The sequence below is a fragment of the Blastomyces dermatitidis genome (genome assembly GCF_000003525.1).
Source record: "Blastomyces dermatitidis ER-3 genomic scaffold supercont1.1, whole genome shotgun sequence".
In the NCBI taxonomy this organism is placed as follows: Eukaryota; Fungi; Ascomycota; class Eurotiomycetes; order Onygenales; family Ajellomycetaceae; genus Blastomyces; species Blastomyces dermatitidis.
Genome location: NW_025544774.1, coordinates 8,242,331 through 8,251,698, shown reverse-complemented (window position 1 = coordinate 8,251,698; position 9,368 = coordinate 8,242,331). Strand labels below are relative to the sequence as shown.

Sequence of the window (9,368 nt, the reverse complement as noted above, 5' to 3'; positions counted from 1 at the left end):
GTTTTTTATAGATGTGAAGGATTTTTAGTGAGTATCACTGCAGTGCTGAGCTGACTATGAAGTCACTCAGTGAAAGGCTTCACAGACAAAGCCTTAGAGAGGGGGGAGTATGTAAGAAATCCTACTTCTCACAGATTCTTTATCTCTATTCCTATCTCTCACATAATCAATAGGGCTAGCAGCCCTTGGCTACACATAACTATATAGACTGGAGTTCATGAATACTATTCATAACTCAGCTTGAATGCTATTATACATTTGACTTCTACATTTTATCTTTCTACTGTGAATACTTCTAGTAGTTAACAGTACATATCACGCCAAGCTGCAAACACCCGAATAATCGCCTGCGAGCACTTATTCTTACAGTATCTTATTGAACACTTGAAACAGAAGCTTGATATTCTCTAACAATGATAGAGTTCACAAAGATGATATTTACAAGATCATGAATCTGACACAGATCTCTGCTAACATGTGTAAAATGCTGTAAAAAAGAAGTCACTGATAGCAGAATTATATGACAATCTATTCTATCAGTCTGACTGATATTAAAAAGGCTCTAAAAAAGTTATTCTGTGTTACAATAACAGATTCTTATACAAAACTCTCTTAATAATATCATGAATATCTAGATGTCTTCTGATAAGATAATATTATAAACATACTTCTCTTACAAGATTCTGAAGTGAATCACAGTATCAAGTTAGAGAAGAAGAATGATAAGAATCTCAAACTGTTATGAGATTCTCTTTACAACATATCTCAAGATAAACTTCATCTTCTTCAAAAGACACTCAATGATCTGTTAAATAAAGAATTCATACATATTAGCAACTCTTTCATCACAGCCTCTATTCTCTTTGCAAAGAAATCAGGTGAAGAACTCTGAGTCTGTGTGAACTATCAAGATCTGAACAGATTGACAAAGAAAGATCAATATTTCTTATCTCTTATCAATGAAATTCTAGCACAGATCAGATGAGCTTAATAATTTATAAAACTAAATATCATTGCTGTGTTTCATAAGATTTATATCCCTGAAGAAGATGAATGACTTACAGTATTCTGAACATATTATAATCTCTTTGAATGAATAGTCACACTCTTTGAACTGACTAACACTCTCAGTATATTTCAGAAGTATATTAACTAAGTACTCTGAAATTTTCTTGATAAGTTTGTATCTGCTTATCTAGATGACATTCTCATCTTCATCAATGAATTCAGAAAACAATATCAAGAATATGTATGAAAGATATTATAACAGCTACAAGAAGCAGAACTACTGATAGATATTGATAAGTGTGATTTTAAAGTCAAGAGTACTAAGTATCTGAGTTTTATTATAGAAGTTGATAAGAGAATTTGAATGAATTCTGAGAAAGTCTTCATTATTCTTAAATGAAAAGCTCTGCATACTGTGAAAGACATACAAAGCTTCATCAGATTTACTAACTTCTATCAGTGATTTATACAAAACTTCTCAGATATCATAAGATTACTTACAGATCTTACTAAGAAAGACTCACTATTTTAATAGTCAGTGAACACTAAAGCTGCATTTATACAGATGAAGAAGATATTTATTAATATCTCTCTACTGATAATATTTGATTCTGATTATGAAACAGTTGTTGAAGCTGATTTCTCTGACTATATAATAGAAGAAGTGATATTATAATATGATGATGAAGATGTTCTACAATTATATGTCTTCATGTCTAAGAAACTGAGTCTCACTAAATGCAATTATGAGATCTATGACAAGAAACTTCTTATAATTATATACTATTTAGAAGAATGAGACTCTTAACTCTGAAGTATCTCTGAATTTGAGATAGTCATAGATTATAAGAATCTCAAATACTTTACAACTATCTATAAACTTATCAAATAGCAGATATGATAATCTGAGTTCTTAAGCTGCTTTCATTTTATAATACACTATCATTCTGACAGTCAGAACTTAATAGCAGATACTCTCTCACAACAAGAGCAGAATATATCATTCAATGTAACAGATACTTACTGAATGAACTGAGAGCACTGACTCTTGAATTCAAAGATACTAGTTAATCAAGATGAAACAGCTCATGACACTATACATGCTTCTTCAATTAGAACTGTCACTAACATCTTAACTTCTTCTGAACCTATATTAAATGAGCTATAACATACAGTAGCTCAAACTGATGAACTTCTCTAAGCACTCACTGAAGCAGTATAATAAGAAGTATTCTGATTTCTCTCAGAATTATGTATAAGAATCAACATCTTAGAATGTTTAATCAATGATAATAACACTATACAATTCTGTGAATAACACTGAGTCTCTCACTTCAAACTCTTACACATCTGAATAGTGCAAGAAATGCATAATTCATGTATGACTGATTATTCAGACTGTGAATAACTATATAGAATAATCTTCTGAGAGTTCTATTAATCTAAGATATTAAACAGTATCAGATGCTTTATCTGAAACTGTAATTACTATTCTTTCATTATCTCATGAAAAAATCATAGAAAAGATCTACTAAAATCACTCAATATTTCTAATAGAATCTGATAAGATATAGTAATTAACTTCCCTGTCAATCTATCTAAGAGTAAGAGATATAGAAATATTCTAGTCATCATGAATTAATTGAGCAAAGATGTAATATTAAAACCTTGTAATAAGATGAATACTGAACAAGTCACTGAAGCTTTTCTACAGAGTCTATTCTATGAGATACATGAATTGCTGAGATCTATAGTATTGAATCAGAGCTATCAATTTATAAGCACTCTCTGAACAAGAATCTGTCAAGTTCTCAAGATTACACACTGTCTGTTAACTATCTATCATCTTAAGACTAATGATCCTTCAGAATGAATAATTCAGACTGTAAAAAATTATCTTTATAAGTTCTGTAACTACTTATGTGATTCAAAGATTGCTTGCCAGTGTATGATTACAGGCGTACGCCGGCTTCTTATATATCATAATATTGTATGCTAAATTAATTAGTGGCCGCTATGGCCCCTTTACACTCATAAGCAAGTTCAGAAGCGGCCGCGTTATTATCCGACGGTCATACATTCTTCCGAACTACTGAATGTTCTTCCGAACCACATTCTCTCTCATCAGATTCAGTCACATTCATGTGTAGACTGACCGTGTGACCGTGTCTGAGACCAGGACCAGATTTTTTGATAGTCTCATTATCAATTCAACTGATCTCATCACACAGTTTTAACATTAGATAGTAGTTTCATACTGTTTCAGTGAGACTTACTGTCTACTCTTGTCACATTTTTCAAATGAGATCATGATTTTCACTTCTCAATTTAAATTATTTTTATTGCTTTAAATGACTTTAAATCTCATTTGAGTGTTATCAAAAAGCATTACTTTTTAAAGAATTAAAAATAGTCTAAAAAACACCTTAAAATGTCTAAAAATAGTAACTTTATACTAAGAATGAAACTAAATGAGATTAAATGAGATCACTTTCTCATTTTTTTCAAGTCATGGTCTCATTTTAAAATCTGATATATAGTCACTTTGCATGTTTTTTTGATAGTCAGTCCCAGCGGGATTCACGCCAAGAAATGTATGAGACCAGATTAAATGAGATTAAACGTGAAATTCATGGTCTCAGCGGCCAGTCTATTCATGTGATCATGACATCCGCTCTAGCTTCATGCGGATTAGCGCGTCACTAGTGTTCGCGATCTTATGATTTATTTCTGATTTGACTAGTGTTCTGTGTACACTCTCATAAAGAAACTTTTACTATACTATATTACTTATTCACTAACTTTTCTCATTCTTCAATCATCTTCTTTATCATTATCATCATCAAATATCACTATCTCATTCAAGATTTCTACTTCTTCTTCTGTTCAACTCTTTTCATCTGTTTATCTATTACATTGTACATGTTTCTGATGATAACTTCTCATTCTTATAACAAGTGTTCTTATAGTGCTCATATCAGACAGTTCATTAGCAGTAAGTATAATATATTGTGAAATGTGATCAGGACTTGTTTATCTTCTAACAATTACTAGAACATACTATTATAAATAGCACATCTTCTTCATCTTCTTATACACTCTTGATCTTTTTTCTTCTCAGTGAGTTTCTAATTGTGTTTTCTAACATGATTTTACATAGATGTAGATACTGATATGTTATTTTTATTTATATAGAATCTTTATACATTGACAGATCTGCATCTGCTGATGATAGTGAACTCAATGTTGAATCATTGATTGAGAACTTGAAGAATATAATAATGAAGAAATTACTTATACTATATATAATCAGATCTCTCACATTCTCTTCTATCTTCTCTGTTTCTTTCTCTGTCACTCTCTCTTAATCTTCTACATCTGTCTCTGTGTCTGATTCTTCTGCTTCTGCTATCTCTATTCTCACAACTCTCACTTCTGCTACTTCTGATTTTACTGTCTCTGCTTTTATTATCATCTCTTCCTGTTTCAAGAAGATGTTGTGTAGACTTAATAAACTATATTTCTCAGTGTATACACTCTTATCCTTCTTACTGACTCTCAGAATAATTTATTATATAAAGACTGTGTATAATACAACTATCTGAAGCTCAGTCACAGACACTGATTATTATATTTATTTTAAATATTCATGATAAGATAATTATTCATTTATATCAGAGAATCATTTCTCTTCTCAACAGTGTCAAGATTGTAAGTCTTTTCATTTTTCATCTTTTCTTTCTGATACTGATTTTTCTATTCTTAGAAGAAATCATTATAAGTTTTACTATACACAAAGTTGTGATATTTATAGATATCAAGAAGCTTTTTATAACTGTAAAGTTTAATATTACAGAGATATTCACTCTGATAAATTTCTTCAGAATAATAGATCTGTATCAGCCTATTCTCTGATGTCTGTTATCTGACTTCATGATGCAGATAAAAGATATTCATGTTTTCAGAAACAGAAATGCAGATATCATACTCTTTTACACTCACAGATGTGAGGCTTATACATCTTGTCTGAAATATTGTCATGAGAATAGACTGTTTGCATACTGTGTTCTACTTTCTTTATTTTCTCATATTTCTCTTTCTCTTTCTGAGAAGTCTTGTGTGTGTTGTAATTATATGTATAACTCTAAGATCAGTGAGTGTTTATTCAGTAACTATTCTCATCTCTGATTTTGTGATTTTTATATGCTAATAATAATTCTTAGTTACTTCAGTGTCAGAGATTATTCTAATTGAAGATGATAACACTGCTGAGACTATTTTCTTTTATTCTTAAGCTTCTTCTATTGCTTTCTCTTTCTCTTCTGCAGAGAAGATTATATACATATCAGATTATAAGTGTTTAACTCTGAGTGACTTCTGCTGTTATTTATTCAGTTCTGTGTCTTCTTCTTCTTCTGTTTCTTCTGTCTTTATCTTCTCTATTCTGACTTCTGATTCTGTGAGTTCTGTGCTCTTCTTCAATTTTTCTACACATACACATATGCATTTCTATATTGACATTTCAGTCAATCTTGTGATAAATGACATTAATGTTGAACACAGAGTGGTAGAGGAATCAGAGACATGCACAGTGTTATTATGAGAGTGACTTGCAGCTCTTGAAACTCTTGTAAATCTTGAGTTTTAAGATTTCCTTTGTTTTTGATGTTTTTCAGGTTATTATTATTATTATTATTATTATTCTTTCATTATACTCATATGCAAGCGGAGCTTATGATGAGTCCTTGCGTGATGTTAAATACAGGCCAAGTGTTGATTATACAGAAGGAAATACAGATGTTGAGACCATGCCAAGATAATAAGAACATAGAAAATACAAAGAAGTGACAATTAGATACATGCGATAATAACTTCTCAGCCCAGGAACATAGAGTGATTTTATTGAAGCAATTTGTACACCTCTGTATTTATTAGAAACCTGAGGTGCTTGAGTTCTGGATTTAATGTATCCCCTGCGGGTTTCGAACCCACACGCCTTGGTTTCCCACGCCAAGGCGCTACCGGGTGGCCGCATTAACCATTCGGCCACCGGGGCATGTTTTTCAGGTGATGTGGTGTTGAAAATAGATTAAACATGTGATATATGAAAATGAATAAGATGTATATAATAACATTTGTCTTTTACAGCTGACTCTTACAGTTAATGATCAATTCATTATTTCTTTTCTTTTCTTATGCTTTTTCTTTATCTGCTAGTCACTACTCTTATACAACCTCTATATAATACAGTGTTCAGTGACTAGATTTGACAGCTTTCATCTTTTATAATTCTGTCTTGTACATTATACTGTCTCTTTTCACTCACTCAGATCACTACAGTGAACAGCTCATTGAAACTAATCTTACTCAATCTGTGAGTATTCTCAGAGATTGAGATGACTTAGTCTCATGCATTTATAAATGTTTCAGATAGTTTGTTCTCTGTAGTCTCTGTGATTGAACTGATGTAAACAGTTGAATTCAACTCTGAATTTCTTTTTCTTCTGCAATCTGACTCATATGCAAGTCTGCTACTTTGAGACTGCTTTTTACTGTGTTATACCTGCTGTCTGCAGTGTGTTATCATACAACTAGCTACAGTCTCATTACTTATTAAAGTGTGATGTTTATCTGATTTCTTCATTACTTTTCATTCTTTTCTTATAATTATGAAAAGATTGAAATAAGTAAGATTATCTAATTTATAAGTGTCTATGATTTCTCTTATCTTATGAGACTTTTCAATTATAAGTCTCTTCTTTTTCAATACTGATAATAATACTGTAAATAATCATAATCTGCTCACATCTTGTATCTTTGTTTTCACAAGTTGTGAATTATTTATTAAGTTGTGAAAGATCTGTCTCTCTGATTCTTTCAATGCATATATTCTCAGAGAATGTGATTTGAGTATTTTATATAACTTAAATCATCTAGATTGAAACTTCTCAGAACTCTTATTATATATAAGAACTCACATTCTTATCTTGAGACTCAATTTCTTAACTAGTGAGTCTTGTATTCTTTTCAATTGAATTGCTCAGTTCAGAAGTAACTTGTTAGCTTTTGTACATGTGTGACTGATCTCTTTCAATCTTAATTCTCTGTCTGTGACTGTTATGTCTGTAACTGCTGTTTTCTTTCCCATCTTTTCTGAAGCATTCTCCGGAATGCGCGGATGCAATTCATACAACAGATAGAATGATAAACACTTAGAGACTGCATGCTGTTGAATTCACATGACTAATAGTGTCTGACTGAGATATTCATCTTATAATCTCATAGGCTTGCTCACTAGATATTTTGTCAGCATGTTACTCAAGATTTCATTCAAGTGTTTCATCTTTCTATTTGTCTGTGAATGATATAGCATTGTTCTACAATGTCTTGTCTGTAATTGACTCATGAAATGTCTCACTACTTCTTCTATGAGATTCACACTGTTATTAGTTAGAATCTCACACAGCATTCTATAGTTGATATAGATTTCATTGTATAGAAACTTTATTATCATCTTCTCTATCATCTCTGAAACTGCTTTTATAACTGATCAGTCAGTAGTGTAATCAATAGCAGTGATTATTTATCAATTTTCATTTAATATTTACAGTAATATGTCTATGAGATTCATCTCTCATTATTTGAATAGTTGTATTATACACTTTATCTGATATTATACTTTCTCACATTCTAATCCTTTCTTAGATTCTTTCATGACCTGATAATTCAGACACTTGTGAGTGTATGTCTGAATGTTCTCAGTCATGCTTGATCAGTATACTCTTGATTTAAATACACTCATGAGTTCAGAGCTTTCTAAGTGACTGAATTCCTTGTGTATGTGAGTCATTAAGTTGTGTTTAAATGAAGATTCTAGATAGAGAGCTTCTATGTATTTTAGATTGTGATAAAGCATAATATCATTTTTTAATTTTCTCAGCTTGAAGTTCAGAAGTATCTCTTCTACTACTCTCATAAGACACTTATCATCTGACATCTTGTCATTATTATTATTATTATTATTATTATTATTATTATTATTATTATTCTTCCATTATACTCATATGCAAGCGGAGCTTATGATGAGTCCTTGCGTGATGTTAAATACAGGCCAAGTATTAGTTATACAGGAGGAAATACAGGTGTTGAGACCATGCCAAGATAACAAGAACATAGGAAATACAAAGGAGTGACAATTAGATACATGCGATAATAACTTCCCAGCCCAGGAACATAGAGCGATTTTATTGAAGTGATTTGTACATCTCTGTATTTATTAGAAACCTGAGGTGCTTGAGTTCCGGATTTAATGTATCCCCTGCGGGTTTCGAACTCACACGCCTTGGTTTCCCACGCCAAGGCGCTACCGGGTGGCCGCATTAACCATTCGGCCACCGGGGCGACATCTTGTCATTCTTCAAGTGAGAGATTATGATGTTCACTCATTCTGATTTCTTGCATTTTCTCAGTGTGTTTAATATGAATGTCTCTTGTATCTGATTTACAGAACTCTTACTCATGAAATCAGGTCTATAACTGATTATATCAGACACTACAGTGTTCAATCTCTTTCAGTATTTGATATGAAGATTATACACTTGAAACTTCAAGATTCAATGTGCTAAGTGTTTGAAAGATTTTATTATTAATTATAGATAGATAAGACTTTCATGATCTGTGATCACTGTTGTTATATATCTGTTATCAATATATCTATTTCACAATGTCAGTGTGTGCTTGATTGCTAGTAATTTCTTTTCATATACTGAGTAATTGAGCTCAGTGTCTGATAGTTTCTTATCATCATATATCACTGAGTGCAGCTTGCTGTTCTTACTCATCTGTAGAAGAGTGTCTTTGATAGCTTATTTAAATGTATCTGTCTTGATATAGAAAGATCTATTATAATCTGATTAAAAAAGCACTGAGAATGTTGTGATACATTTTCTCAGTGTAAGAAAAGCCTCTTCACATGCAGTATTTCAGATGATTGAATGAAACTTCTTCTTTCACAGATTTGTATTCATTTCTCTTAAGAGATCTGAGAGTGATATAGATATACATGTGAAATTCTTGATGAATCTGTGATAATATAAGATCAACTCAAGAAACTGTCATATATAATGTACATTTCTCAGTCATGATCAATTCACTATAACATTCAATATCTCTAAGATGAGATATATACAGTCATTACTTACTATATATTCTACAAACTTTAACTCTTCTGTTTCAAACACACACTTTGTTAATTTAGTATAGAGCTTATACTCTGTCAGAGTTATAAGCACTTCATTGAGATGCTTCAGATATTCATTATATGAGTTTGAAAAGACTAGAATGTTATTAAGATATACAAG

At 31.4% G+C, this 9,368-nt stretch overlaps 1 pseudogene across 1 annotated transcript; it reads right to left on the bottom strand.

Moving 5' to 3' along the window:
* Positions 1-5,975: 5,975 nt before the first annotated feature.
* On the bottom strand, positions 5,976-6,064 carry BDCG_16285 (annotated as a pseudogene). Its single transcript has one exon. The product of its transcript is annotated as a tRNA-OTHER (tRNA).
* Positions 6,065-9,368: the final 3,304 nt, after the last annotated feature.